This window comes from Camelina sativa, chromosome 14 (genome assembly GCF_030686135.1).
Source record: "Camelina sativa cultivar CO46 ecotype springtype chromosome 14, ASM3068613v1".
In the NCBI taxonomy this organism is placed as follows: domain Eukaryota; kingdom Viridiplantae; phylum Streptophyta; class Magnoliopsida; order Brassicales; family Brassicaceae; genus Camelina; species Camelina sativa.
Window position 1 is genome coordinate 26,070,447 of NC_141893.1, and position 15,241 is coordinate 26,085,687.

Here is a 15,241-nt window from a genome sequence, read left to right on the forward strand (position 1 = left end):
TATCTAAGGTTTCTGATTTTTGCCAATCCATCATTGTTCATTGAAGCCCATCTGTTAAACATGGAGTTAGACGGTACTCTAGGCCTACAGAATATGGAGGTCCATATCACTTGGGTGTAATGATATTCAATGAAGACATGTAGCCTTGTTTCGACGGAACCATAACAGAGACAACAAGAGCTAGACACTTGCAATCCCTAACCTAAGAGGCCAACCTGGCCATGGTGGGTATAGAGCAACCCTATCAAGGTTGGCGATCCAAAAGTTGAAAACATGCTCTGGGGTTAAGCCTTTAAACCAAACCTGAGGAGCCCAATCCTTAGCAGAGTCCCTACTCCCTAGGAAAAAGTGAGAAAACCTTGACAAAGGTATAAAACTTTGTATTTTCTTATTCACGCAATTAATCTTTACAATATGTAGGATTAGAGGGTTATATACAAAACCAAGAACATTCTAGACTTCTCTTGTCTTCGCTTAAGGCACCACAGCTGTAAAGGTGCTTAGTCATCACTAACGGATGAGAGGTAGTCATATTGTTTTTGAACAAGGAGTGTCGTCTTCGTCTCCGACCTCTCTGCTTTTGCAGGTACAGCTTTTGTCTTCTTTTGCAACAGAAGCTTGGTTGTGGACTTTTCAGTTGGGCCTGACATCTTCAGTTGGACTTGATGTTGTTTTGGACTTATGTTGCTCACACCCTCCCGCAAACTTGGAGTGGGTGGTCCAGCTACACCAAGTTTGAACCGGAGATGATCGAAGTCACGCCGTGGCAAGGACTTCATGAAGATGTCGGCCAGTTGCAGGTATGCCGGAACATGGATTGTTTCGATAAGTCCCAGAGCTACCTAATCACGGATGAAGTGATAGTCGGTATCAAAATGCTTGGACGATTGTGGAGAGCTGTATTGGCGCTGAGATAAACAGCTGAGAGATTTTCACATCGAATTGGTGTCAATTTCGGTTGAACAACACTAAGATCACGAAGCAGAAAGGAGCGCCATTAAATTTCATGAGCAGCTGCGATTAGTGCTCTATATTCAGCTTTGGTAGAGGAACTTGGTACTGTTGACTGTCTTTTAGCCGACCAGAAGATGAGATTTGGTCCAGTGAACGTACAGAACCTTGTTGTAGAGCGGCGAGTATGCTTGCATCCACCATAGTCACTATCGCTGTAGGCTGATAGAGACATATCAGAGTGCTTCCTGATATGAAGACCAAGATGAAGAATCCCCTTGAGATAACGAAGTATTCGATTGAGGAGACCAAAATCAGAGACAGTGGGGGAGTGCATCCTTTGACAGACAAAGTTAACTGCTTATTGTATTCTGGTCTAGTAATAGTGAGATATTGAAGCTTACCAGCTAGGCTTCTGAAGTAGGTGGGTTCTGGAAAAGGCTCCATATTCAGTTTGTCGAGACGTTCAGGGAGAGGAGTGGGCATGGGGTTGCAATCCGACATAGCAACTTGATGCAGGATGTCTTTTGCATAAGCAGTCTGATGAAGAAACATTCCACCCAAATGAGACTGTATCTCAATACCAAGGAAGTATATAGGTGGTCCAAGATTTGAGAAGCGGTTGTTAAGGCTGTCAATGAGGGCTTTAATCAATGATTCTGGACTTCTAGTGAGAAGGATGTCGTCAACGTACATAAGAAGGACTAGTGACTCTCCATTTTGGTGATAGGTGAATAGAGAGGGATCTGACTTGCTGCAAACAAAGCCAAAGTCAATCAGGTAGTTGCTGAATGTGTTGAACCATGCTCTAGGTGCCTGCTTAAAGCCGTAAAGAGCTTTTGTCAATTTGCAGACATATGTCGGATGGTTAGGATCGACGAATCCTGGAGGTTGTGACATGAAGACAGGTTCTTCTAGTTTTCCATGGAGAAAGGCGTTGGACACATCTAGTTGCTTGATGTTCCAACCTTTTGCTGTAGCGACATCAAGCACCATGCGTATGGTTGATGTTCTCACCACCGAACTATAGGTCTCAAGATAGTCTAAACCTTCTTCTTGGTCAAACCCCTTGGCTACGAGCCTACCTTTGAGTTTGTCAACAGAGCCATCAGGTCGCAGCTTGGTTTTAAAGACCCACTTGCACCCAAGATATTCATTTCTTCCTCTAGTGGAACTAGATCCCAGGTATGAAGCATATGTATTGTAGTGAGCTCATCATCAACAGCTTGGATCCATCTAGGATGTTTTAGAGCAGCAGTGATAGACTTAGGTTTTTCTACACTATACTTGGATGTAAGAAGAACATACACAGTGATAGACTTTGGTTCTTCAATCAGTTCAGCTGTTTGGCTTGTGGATTCTTGACTTAGCTCGAGTAGTCATGGGATGAAGATTATCATGATGATGATGAAGATTATCGTGTTGTTGTTCTTCAGCGACTGTTGTCAGCTCTGGCTCAGGCTGAACCGAGACTATTTCTGGACCAGGTTCTGGAGCAAGAGGAGTGTTTGCAGGTATAGCGTCAGGTAGTGGTAGAGCTCGTGAAACTTGAGACTAAATCAGTGGTACAGGTAAAGGAACAGCTGTCTGCCATGCTTGGAGTTAGTATTGTTAATATGGGCATACCCACCCCATTTAAACCCAACTCATATAAAACCCAGCCCATTTGACATTAAACCCATATAAACCCATTTAAGTTTAAACCCCATTTATTTTTGCCGATTTAGATATGTCTTAACCATAAACCTATTTAGACCCATATAAGCTCATAAAACTCAATATTAATTTAGTTTTACTGTAAAAATACTGATGATGATTAAAGACAAAATACAGATGTAAAATACAGATGTAAAAATCATTTTGAACCGCAATAAAGCTTATAAGAAAAGACAAAACATATATTTTAATAAGATAACCAAAATCTTTGCCTAAATATCATAGTCTGGTACCAAGCCTTGCCTGTTGCTTTGATAGCTTGTGCCTCCTCCTAGGGTTAACAAGAAAACAATAATAGGTTAATGAGAGGAGGCAACTTTGAGTTTCAAAATCACAACAATTATAAGATCCTTCTGGGTTCAACACAAGTTCAGATGTGCACATGAGTATCTCGGCAAACCAATCTTTATCAATAAAAAGAAACTAAGCAGCAGAATTTGAGGCAAACACTTACATTTGAGGGATCATACCTTTCATTGTTTCATGACACACTTGAGTCTCCTATTCTTGAACTCTCCACCCCTGAACTTGTTGTCTTTCTAGCATTTTCATAACCATTGTCATCACTATCTTCTATGGTACCTTCAAATTCTGCAAAACCTCTCAGCCAGTTGCAAGTGCAAAGTAATGCATGGACATTTTTAGGAAGCAACCTATTTTTGTATGGTGTCAACACTCTAGATCCAATACTGAATGCTGATTCTGATGAAACCGTTGTTTGTCTACAGAACCATTAAAACTAACCACAACCCAGGAAGCAAGAAACCTCATAAACCAAACACCACATGTGTTTTAAAGAAACTGAAATCAAAACTCAAATCTCCTATGCCAAAAAAATCAAAAAGGGAGTCTCGCTCCTTCACATCCTCAACATACCTATAATGAATGGAAGTAATTCATAAATAGAAAAGCTACCATTACAAAGAAGAGTGTGGGTTTATTCAAACGAAAAGTCACTCTATTAACTATAACCAAGATTCAGCAAAACAAGGCGAAAGGTTAGTCAAACTTACCTAAGTGATAACGATGCATTTTTGTACCTTGATTTCTTTTAGACAATAAGAGTTCAACAACACTCCTCTATGAACATCAACGTTAGGCCACAGAGAGGTCCTTGACCTGTAACAAAGATTACAAGATTCAAAAAAACAAAGAAAAATCAGATGAACCCACAAATCCAAACACAAAAGGACACAAATCCACAAATCCAAACACAAAGGGACACAAACCCACAAATGAAAACGATTCAAAAACACAAATCTACAAATCCAGTTTGAATTAATACACTTATATTAATCTTCATCGAGATTCAGAGAAGACGTTGTTGAATTGAAACAGATATAAATTGCGAATCGATGCTGAATTAATACACTTATCTAATATTTTCTCAGGTTTTGTCGAAGAAGACGACATATTCACAAAAATCCTTTTTCCAGCAAAAACAAAAAAAATAAACGGTACCCATATTAACATCACTACTTGGAGTATAGGAGTTTGATAACGTGGGGGAGTGATCTTGATACTGTTGTTTGAAAGGGAAAGTATCTTCATCAAAGACAACACGGTGAGAGATGTAGACTTTTCCTGTTGGTGGATGGAGACATCGATACCCTTTGTACTGATGACTGTAGCCAAGAAACACACATTGAAAAGACTTTGGCTCGAATTTATGATGAGTCAGTGGCTTCAAATGTGGGTAGCAAGCCGTTCCGAAGACTCGCAACATTGAGTATTATGGTTTCTGATTGAGTAGGACTTCAGTTGGACTCTGATCATTCAAGACTGATGATGGGAGCATGTTTCCAATGAAACTTGCTGTGTAGAAGGATTCCACCCAGTATAAGTGGTGTGTGACTCTGAAAGAGCATGGAGAGACCCAATTCGACAATATGCCAGTGCTTACGCTCTGCTATTCCGTTTTGTTGAGGAGTGCAGGGACAGAGATGAGATGCCTGATTTCTACATTGACAAAGTGTTGCTTAAGCAAATTGCTGGTAAATTCTCCTCCTCCATCACTTTGAAACACTTTTATCTTGGTATTAAATTGATTTTCCACCATCTTTTGAAAGGCATTGAATACTGAGAAGAATTCAGATTTTGTGTGCAGAGGATAGAACCAGGAATATCGAGAGAAATCATCCACAAAAACAGCATAATATTTAAAGCCTTGATTCGATACAAATGGTGAGGGTCCCCGGAGATCACAATGGACTCTATCTAAAGGATGCAAAACACGAGAAACATAACTAAAAAACGGAAGCTTGGTACTTTTCCTCATCTGGCAAGGTTCACAATTTGAGGTAGTGCGGCTCTTATTCACTTATATTGCCTTGCTATTCTTGAGTTGTTGAAGAATCTTGTAGTTTGAATGTCCTAATCTGTAATGCCATGTTACTTCTGATGATGCACAATGACGATTAGAGAAAAGAGTGGCAAATCGTTGGTCCTCCAAAACATAGTGGCCATTACGCTGATTTCCCTTTAACACCACTTTTTGAGTGTTCATATCAATAACGCATATCTTATTAGCATAAAAAAATACACCACAAGGATAGTCATCACAGAGTTTGGATACTGACAGTAGTGACTTCTGGATTGTAGGACAGACTAAAATATTATTCAGAGGAATCTTACCTGTTGGTGATGCCAAAGTAGTAGAGCCGACATGTGTCATAGGTAAGTAGGTGCCATCAGCCACCATTACTGTATCATTTCCTTCATACGAAGTTGCAGATTGAAGTGTTGTTGCAGAGGGTGTCACATGAGCTGAGGAACCTGAGTCTGTAATCTACTCTCTTCCACGGGGTAAGCAACTTGCAAAGCTGCAAAGGATTGAGCATAAGGACTTTGGTAGGTATTATCAAACCTGTTGTAGCACTTCAAGGCAGTATAACTGATTCGTCTGCAAATCTGACAAGTAGGACGAGATCCAGAGGTGTTCTGAGTGGTTTGGTGTTGAGAGAATCCCCTTCCTCTGGTCGTGTAACCTCCTCTGCCACGATTGTTACCTAAGCGTCCTCTACCTCTTTGGTTACCAACATAGTGAACTTCATTTGTTTGCTGGGCTTGAATCGCGATATTGGAGACGGCTGTGTTGCTTTCTTTGTATGATTGAAGCTTGGTGTCAAAGCCTTCAACTTCAGAGACAACATCGTTGAAGCTCGGGGGTGATAGCTTGTTGAGAGAACTTTGAATGACTGTTGTAATAGGATCGTAGTCTCTGGTCAAGCCATTGAAAAAACCAAAGATCTTCAAGGACTCATCTACTGGTTTCCCGATGGCACTGAGAGCATCACAGATACGCCTGAACTCACGGCAGTATGTAGCCAAACTTTTGTCGTTTTTTGTCAGCAAATGCAGGCTATGACGAAGGGAGAACTCCCTGGAGAGAGAGCTCTTGTAGTAGGATTCGGCAAGGTGAAGCCAGACATCGTGAGACGTGGAGAGAGTATGAACAGATCCAAGGACTTCTTCAAAGAGAGTGCCGAAGATCCAAGAGCGAACCAACTGATCGGTACAGAACCAGGACTCATAGAGAGGGTTGGACTCTTCTGTCTGAGTATTGTCATGGGTGACTGTTCTGGTGACTGGTGGAGGCGTAACACTCCCATTGACGAACCCAAGAAGTTGTTGACTGGACAAAAGAAACTCAAACTGTGTTTTCCACAGTAAGTAGTTACTATCATTGAGCTTCAAGGGAACAGAGCTCATGACATGGACATTACTTGGAAAAGGATAAGAGAGACAAGGATTGGCCATTGAAACACTTGTTAGGGCTTACAATGACTCTGATACCATGAGAAAACCTTGACAAAGGTATAAAACTTTGTATTTTCTTATTCACGCAGTTAATCTTTACAATGTGTAGGTTTAGAGGGTTATATACAAAACCAAGAACATTCTAGACTTCTCTCGTCTTATCCTAAGGCACCACAGCTGTAAAGGTGCTTAGTCATCACTAACGGATGAGAGGGAATCAAATCGTTTTTGAACAAGGAGCGTCGTCTTCGTCTCCGACCTCTATGCTTTTGCAGGTACAGCTTTTGTTTTCTTTTGCAATGGAAGCTTGGTTGTGGGCTTTTCAGTTGGGCCTGAAATCTTCAGTTGGACTTGATGTTGTTTTGGGCTTATGTGGCTCACACAAAGAGCTTCCCATGTTTTACTCGCAGAATAACCCCCACCACAGAACTTACCCTCAACATACCAACTAAAAGAGTCCTCATCTGAAAAAAGGCTTGGCAATGGATGATATACATGAAGAGACATCGCTTGCTCTGATCTCGGAGGCAGTAGCATCCAGCCTCACCATTGCAAGCGTTTGCAACTTTTGCATTCTCTGGAATCTTGAGACAACTAGGACTAGTTGTACCAATCAGTTTGATAAGAGGGTTTCGATTCAACCCATATTGCAGATGCTTTATGTAATCTTCTTTTTTTTTGAAAAATACATAATAGGTTGGGTGATTATTAGATTGCTAAATTTTGTGAGTATCATATCTTAACTATAAATTTGCATAAAATATGCTTGGATAGTTGGATATATGTACATAGTAATGTGTACAAATTAATGAGATCATTCTCAATTTAATTTAGTTACTGGCTAACTGGTCTTGAGAGACACGAACTAAGAACACTAGTTGTTGCCTTATTGTGGTAATGATTTAAAAGGAGATATCATGTCCGCTAAATATCTGGATGGGTGTGATAAACTGATAACATCTATTTGCAAATTTGATCTTTTTGGGCGGTTATGATTTTTTTATGTAAATTTTCGTTCTTATATATATATATTAGACAACCAATCAATGATTAATTTTAATTTAACATATGATTAAAGGGTTTTACTAATAATAATATATAGTTGGTATATATAGTTTTATGGGGTTTTTTTTGTTTTCAAAGAAAAACAATTATAAACTGAAAAAAAAGAAAAACAATTATAAAATTGGGTGAACGATGAAACTTGAAAGCATTCATGATTGTACGTAGTTGGTGCACCGTGCATGCAAATTGTCTCAATAGATAAGCCAAAGAAAAATACTTTTTTCTAATCCAAAAATTAATAAAACAATGTTCATTCGTCATTGATTAATGTAGAGAGAAAACAAAGAAGAATATGTACATATGTTTTTAAAACTTAACAAACCTAGTGAAATTAAATAATCTGTGGTATTGTGTGATCAGGACAAGACGTCTCGATCGTACAACAAACACATAAAGACGAAGGCTAAATGATGTAACAGATTATAAACTAACTTTGTGCGCCTTTTGAAAATAATATTCAACTCTCAAGCCATGGATGGCTAAGGCATGTTTGGTATTCTATGGTACATTGCAACAAATAAAAAGAGGCGAAGAGAGCCTAAGTTTTGTGATCGTGGTAGACAGATATGCCATATGTCTGATCCATCTCAGTCGGTGCACTTCCTTTCTCGACGATACAATCGGAATCTGTACAAGTGCACTGGCTGCTACAGCGAAATAAAAGCGCTCTAAGTATCATCTCCATTGTGATACCTGCGATTACGATATGCACAAGAAATGTTACTTTCAACCAAGATGTCGTTTATCGGGTGTAACTAATCCTCATACCCTTTACAAACAGTACACTAAGTTCTTGGGTTGCTTCGGATGTGGAGGTAAATGCTTGAGTGGTTCAATGGGATATTACCGCTGTGGTCATTGCCGTGTTACTTTCCACAAAATTTGCCACTCGTATCCGTAAAATATCAATCATTCTTTTCACCCTTCCCACCCTCTCACACTCACCTTCTCCAAAGATTTTGCTTATGATGATTTCAAGTAGATCCCCACTTCATGGCAAGAAGAAGAAGAACCCTCTGATTCCGAAGAAGAACCTGATGCATCTGGATCCAGTGATGCCTCTATCTCAATATCCGATGTAAAATGAAAATGTTGCCAGAGACAGCTCCAACACGTATACTACCACTGTTCTATTTGCATCTTTAGCCTAAAACTCACCTGTACTAGAAACCCACCACCACTTCCCACCAAACAAGAGCCATGAGCATATCTGATGTAACCCCGGACTATGGTCGTGACCCACGAACGTACGAACGGAACTGGAACCAGGGGTACAGAACGTCGGTCGTTTCAGTAAGAGCGATGGGAACGTATGGAAGAGATTCAAGAGGAGATGCTCGACTCGTTAGGCTCTTGGATCGGTGAGGGTAGAGATGGAAGAGGTTCACGAGGAGATGCTTGACTCGTTAGTTTCTCGGTTCGGTGACGATAGAAGGTGGATCGATGTAGCAACACACAAGGGATGGATCTCCTTGTGATACAGCTAATTAGAAGGTTACGAACCCGGTTCGTGAGGCTTCTTGGGTTTCGTTTCAATTGCTGAAAACGAGAGATAAAGGAACACCTTTGATTTTCTTTATTACCAGTCAAACCTTTACATTATGGAGTCTAGGCCCTTTAAATAGGCTGGCCATTACAAGGGAACTCTAAACCCTAAACACATGGGTTAAAATAAAACGCAGCGTCCAAGAAACAAATTTAAAAGACAACGGTCACAAAGGAAAATAAGCGAAAGATAGAATGGCCACGTGGCCGAGAGTGGTCCACGGTCATGACCATGCACTAGGGTTTATAGCCTCGTTAAAACATGCTTGGTAAACCTAGTGGGACAAACCCAATGTAGGAAAAAGAGTATTATTTCCCCTAATGACTTGGAGGTCTTCACCCTTGTGTAATGGTAAAGACCGAGAAAGGAACCTCGGTCGGCTGTTCGGCGGCTTGAATGGCTCCATGCTCGAACTCCTCTTGTTCTCGGACGAACGCTTGGACAAAGATGAGACACTTCTTTTTGGCGGCCCTATATGCTGTTCGGCTCCTTGTGGTTGCTCCGGGCATCAAATTTGGTGCATGGGTCGATGGCCGTCTCGATCCGGTTGCGGCTGCATCCGCGTCTTCCTGTCCAGTTCCGTATTGGTACATGTCCTGGTCCTAGCCTTCGTCCCAGGTTCCATCATTCCCTCCCTCTTGAAAAGGTTTTGCCCTCAAAACATCTTCCTCGGTACCTGCATCAAACGGGGCCAAGTCAGACACGTTGAACGATGTCGATGTTAAGTACTCACCAGGCAGTTCGAGGTGGTAGGCGTTGTCGTTGATCTTCTCGATCACTCGGAATGGTCCGTCTCCGCGCGAACTCAGCTTGTTTTTCCTCTTCGATGGAAACCGTTCTGGACATAAATGTAACCACACCAAGTTGCCCTCTTTGTAAACCATGGTCTTGCGACCTTTGTTGGCCGTCCACGTGTAGTGTTCGGTCTGCCTCTCAATGTTGGCATTTACGTCCGCGTGAATCTTCTTTACGAGCTCGGACTTGCTTTCTCTGTCCTGGTTCACTACTTCGCCGGGCGGTAAAGGTAGCACGTCCATGGGAGTGAGAGGTTTAAAACCATATGCGACTTCAAACGGCGACCTCTTGGTAGTACGGGGGATAGGTTGTAAGCGAACTCCACCAAGGGCAGGCACTCAACCCATTTTCTTCTGTTTCCGCTTACAGTGGTCCATAGCAATGCTCCAAGGGTTCGGTTAACAACCTCGGTTTGGCCGTCTGTTTGTGGATGACACGCCGTAAAATACAAAAGCCGCGTGCCTAGCCTTCTCCACAAATTTCTCCAGAAATGACCAAGGAAATTGGGCTCTCGGTCGGACACGATCGTGCGGGGAAGGCCGTGTAGCCTCACTACCTCGCGGAAGAACAGGTCGGCGATATTCATGGCATCGTTGGTCTTGTTGCAAGGAACAAAGTGGGCCATCTTGGAGAATCGGTCCACTATGACGAAAATAACGTCCTTCTTGTCGCATGGGGTCAGGCCAAGAACAAAATCCATTGATAAGTCAACCCATGGACCTGAAGCGATCGGAAGTGGCATGTAGAGACCATAGGGACGCATAGTTGACTTGGACGCCTTGCACGGAATGCACCTCCCACAAAACTTTTCCACCATGCGCTTCATCTTAGGCCAATAGAAATGCTCCTTCAGAACGGCCATTGTCTTGGCCACGCCAAAGTGACCCGTAAGCCCACCTCTGTGTGCCTCCCTCATCAGCAACTCCCTTATAGATCCGCTTGGAATGCATAATCGCCTCCCTTTGAACAGAAACCCATCATGCACAAAGAACTTGGTGTAGTTGCCTTTGACGTGCTCTCGGTAACACTCTGCATACTCGAGATCGTTGGCGTAAGCGTCCTTGATAACGTAAGAAAAAGTTTCAATAAACTCCAACCACTTAGCGTGCCTCTTCTTAAGATTAGTCTACCCTCGCAAGTGCTTCAACGTCTCGTGATCGGTGTGAATGATGCATTCCTTGGCCAGAAGATAGTGTTGCCAAGTCTCCATGGCGCGAACTAAGGCGTACAACTCCTTTTCGTAGGTCGGGTAGTTGAGCGTCGGTCCGTTGAGCTTTTCACTGAAATACGCAATAGGCTTGCCTCCTTGCGTCAGGACGGCACCGATGCCTACTCCAGACGCATCGCACTCCACTTCGAAGGTCTTGCTGAAATCTGGAAGGGCCAATAGTGGCGCTTGCGTCAGCCGCCTCTTAAGGTCGCGAAACGCTGCCTCTTAAGCTGGTCCCCACTTGAACTCGATATTCTTTTTAATGGTGGCTGTGAGTGGGGCTGCTACCGAACTAAATTCTCGCACGAACGGCCTATAGAAGCTGGCTAGGCCGTGGAAGCTTCGGACTTGACTGATGTTGGTCGGGGTTGGCCACTCTTCAATGGCCTTGATCTTTTCATTATCCACTTTAAGCCCCTGCGCACTCACAACAAAGCCTAGGAAAACGAGTTCAGTAGCTCCAAACACACACTTCTTCAAATTAGCATATAACTTGTTCTCCCTAAGAGTTTTCAAGACCAAAGAAAACTGATCTAAATGTTCTTCAAGGGTTTTACTATAAACAAGAATATCATCAAAGTATGCCACCACAAACTTATTAATGAAAGCTCTAAGAACATGGTTCATCAATCTCATAAAGGTGGAGGGAGCATTAGCGAAACTGAATGGCATTACCAACCATTCGTACAAACCTTGCTTGGTTTTGAATGCGGTTTTCCACTCATCTCCCTCTTTCATCCTCACTTGATGATAGCCACTTTTAAGGTCTATCTTGGAGAAGATGGTGGAACCGCTAAGTTCATCAAGCATGTCGTCCAGGCGTGGAATGGGATGTCGGTAGTTGATGGTGATGTTATTTACTGCTCGACAATCTACACACATGCGCCACGTTCCATCCTTCTTTGGAACCAACAGGACCGGCACTGCACACGGACTTAGGCTCTCTCGCACGTATCCCTGCCTCATGAGATCGGATACTTGGCGTTCTAGCTCCTATCCTCCTCATGGTTCACTCGGTACGCGGGTCGGTGATGTTCATATATTTCACCATGTTTTACCTTAGTATATTCACATCTTTTGCATAATTTATAAGCACATTTAGCCATTATTGAGTAGCTTTAGGACTGTTTATGCATTTGAGTAGAATTGCATTGCATTTGCATAGTTTCTTGCATAAACAGGTGAATTTGGATCCTAAGGAGCATGGAAGGATGTTGAGAAGGATTTTAGCTATCAAAGTGAAGAAGATCAAGGAGTTAGAGCAGAAGAAACCAAGCTCGGAAGTCCACTCGACTGCCCACTCGACCAGACACTCGACCATGTGCGGAGAAGGACTCGACCGGCTGGAAGAAGCAGAAGAAAAGGTCACTCGACCAAGCACTCGACTGAGCACCTGGTTGAGTTGACCGACGACCCTCCATTTTGTCTTTTACCTACTTTTAGGGTTTCCCCCTCTCTCCTATATAAAGGCTTGTACCCTACAGCCACCAAGAGAGCCACTTTTAGATAAAATCTGTAAACCTAGTATTTACCCCTTTTGGGTATTATCTACTTTTTTTGCTTTCTTTTGTTTTAGATTCTCTAGCCGCTTTTGCATATTTTTAAGAAATTTTTGATACTTGTTGGTTCCATAACTTTCTAAGTATTAAGAATTTGAGTTTGATTTCTTCTTCAATATTGTAGATCTTCATCTCATCTTTCTAATAATGCAAGTTTCATTGATTTATGGGTTTATGACTTTGTTCATCATGTTTTGTGATTGTGAGTAGTGGTTTAGGATCTTGAGGATGGATAAGGATGGATAAGGGTTATGGTTGTTTTGATTGGTCAAGATTGATTGCTTAATATCTCTTCGGGTTAGATACACTCTATGATATTCTTATACTGAGAGGGTAAGGGTAGACCTTAAGCTTCTTAGCATCACACCAATGTCTAAGTTGTTACATAAGGCTAATACTAGAGATTATCATGAACCATGCTAAGAGATTAGATGTTTACTATGATTTTTGACATTGATGATCTGTTTGTTTAATGCCTGCCTTGATATGTAATAACTAGTGAGAACTAGGTCTAAGAAGTCTCTTGGCTTGATTGTTATTGTCTTGAGAATGGATTAACATGTATTAGAAGATCATTGTCTAGAGATAGCTCATTGTTGATTGAGGTTTGTTGACCAATTTAGATAACCATAGGTTGAGTCCAGCTCATGAATCCATCCTTAGGACCTTTCTTTGTCTATTGATTTCCTTGTTTGAGTATTGTTAATTGCTTTTTGTTTGCTCTGTTTTCAATATTTACCCTGTTTTTGTTCATTCGCTTGTCAACTCGACTACCAAATCGATCGCACATCCGATCGAGTGCTTGCTTGAGCTCATCCCAGAGTTCTTGTTTATGTTCTGCATCATTCCTGTTTCATTTCGTGTTTAATTCTAGTTTCATATCTGTTGCATCCATTTCATTTCTGTTTACTGTTTCATTACTTGACTTGCATTAGTATAATTTCTGTTTCTGTTTAGTATCATTACTGCTTTGTTTTATTGTTTACTTTGCATTTAGTATCCTGTCTTAGTAGCTTTACATTCTGCATTTCATAATAATCATTAGGTTGTTAGTAAAAATCATTCATCATATTTGGCTTGACTTAGATAAGTATTCACATCCTGATTGCTTGCATCACACTCATTATGGTTTGACATCCTTTATGCTACAACTACATAAGGGTAATTGAGACACCTTGCATCCATCATTCATCATCTCTATCATCATCCATCACCACACTAAAGACCAATTTCAATTTGGCGTCGTTGCCTGTTTCAGTGTTTGTTTGTGACATTTAGGATTTATACAAGTCTAAGATTAATTTCTATTGCTCCTTTGAACACTACTGATTCGAATTCTTCATCTGCTTGGTTGTTTTGAATCTCAGGTACCTACTCGACATACAACTCGAGCTACCACTCGACCGTCTGCACGATCGAGTACCTGATCGAGTCACAACCCGGATTCAATTAGTCTTCTCATCTCAGTCAGTTCGACCATCAACTCGAGCCAGTGCTCGACCGAGTGTTGGTTCGAGTCAGTGATCGAGTCAGTTGATGCAAACAAGATCCAAGGGAAATCAGAATCTTCAGAGGTACCTTGATCACATCAACCGCCTACCAAGAGACCTAAGACGGCAGAGAACAAGAATCACCCAAGAACAAGAGAATCAATTGCTAATGAAGCAACCAAACAATCAAGAGCAAAGGCCAAGGCACATTGGTGCAGGAGATGCCCCAAACACTCACACACAAAGAGCTGGTATTGTGCCTCCTACAGTTGTCAACAATAATTATGAAATCAAAAGTGGGCTAATCTCTATGATTCAAGCAAATAAATTCCATGGTCTACCAATGGAAGATCCTCTTGACCACCTTGATGAATTTGATAGGCTCTGTAGTCTAACCAAGATCAATGGTGTAAGTGAAGACAGTTTCAAGCTAAGACTGTTCCCTTTTTCACTTGGAGACAAAGCACACTTTTTGGAGAAGACCTTACCAACAGGAGCTATCACAACCTTGGATGGCTGCAAGAAGGCCTTCTTAGCTAAGTTTTTCTCCAATGCAAGGACTGCTAGATTGAGGAATGAGATATCAAGTTTTGTACAAAAGAATAATGAGACTTTTTGTGAAGCATGGGAAAGGTTCAAAGGCTTCCAAACACAATGTCCACATCATGGGTTTAGCAATGAATCTCTACTCAGCACCCTATATAGAGGAGTCTTACCAAAGATCAGAATGCTTTTGGACACAGCCTCCAATGGAAATTTCCTCAACAAGAATGTAGAAGTAGGATGGGAGCTAGTAGAGAACCTAGCACAATCTGATGGGAACTATAATGAAGACTATGATAGAACATTAAGGTTTGTTTCCAATGATCAAGATGAAAAGTATAAGAAGGACTTGAAGGTTGTTCATGAGAAGTTGGACAAGATTCTACTCAGCCAACAAAAGAATATTCACTTTCTTGGTAAAGAAGAGGTTCCAGCTCAAGATGGGGAGAGAGAATTTGCTGAGATTTGCTATATGCAGAATCAAGGAGGGTTCAAGGGCTACAATCAATTCAAGAACAACAACCTCTTCTATAGAAGCACCAATGTAGCAAATCCTCAAGATCAAGTCTATCCACCTCAACAACCCCAGCAGAAAAACAACTATGCA

The 15,241-nt window shown here is 41.5% G+C and overlaps 1 non-coding gene across 1 annotated transcript; it reads right to left on the bottom strand.

Moving 5' to 3' along the window:
* Positions 1 to 14,656: 14,656 nt before the first annotated feature.
* Positions 14,657 to 14,763, bottom strand: LOC147928634 (small nucleolar RNA R71). The gene has a single exon (XR_015581024.1). It is a non-coding gene; the product is annotated as a small nucleolar RNA R71 (small nucleolar RNA).
* Positions 14,764 to 15,241: the final 478 nt, after the last annotated feature.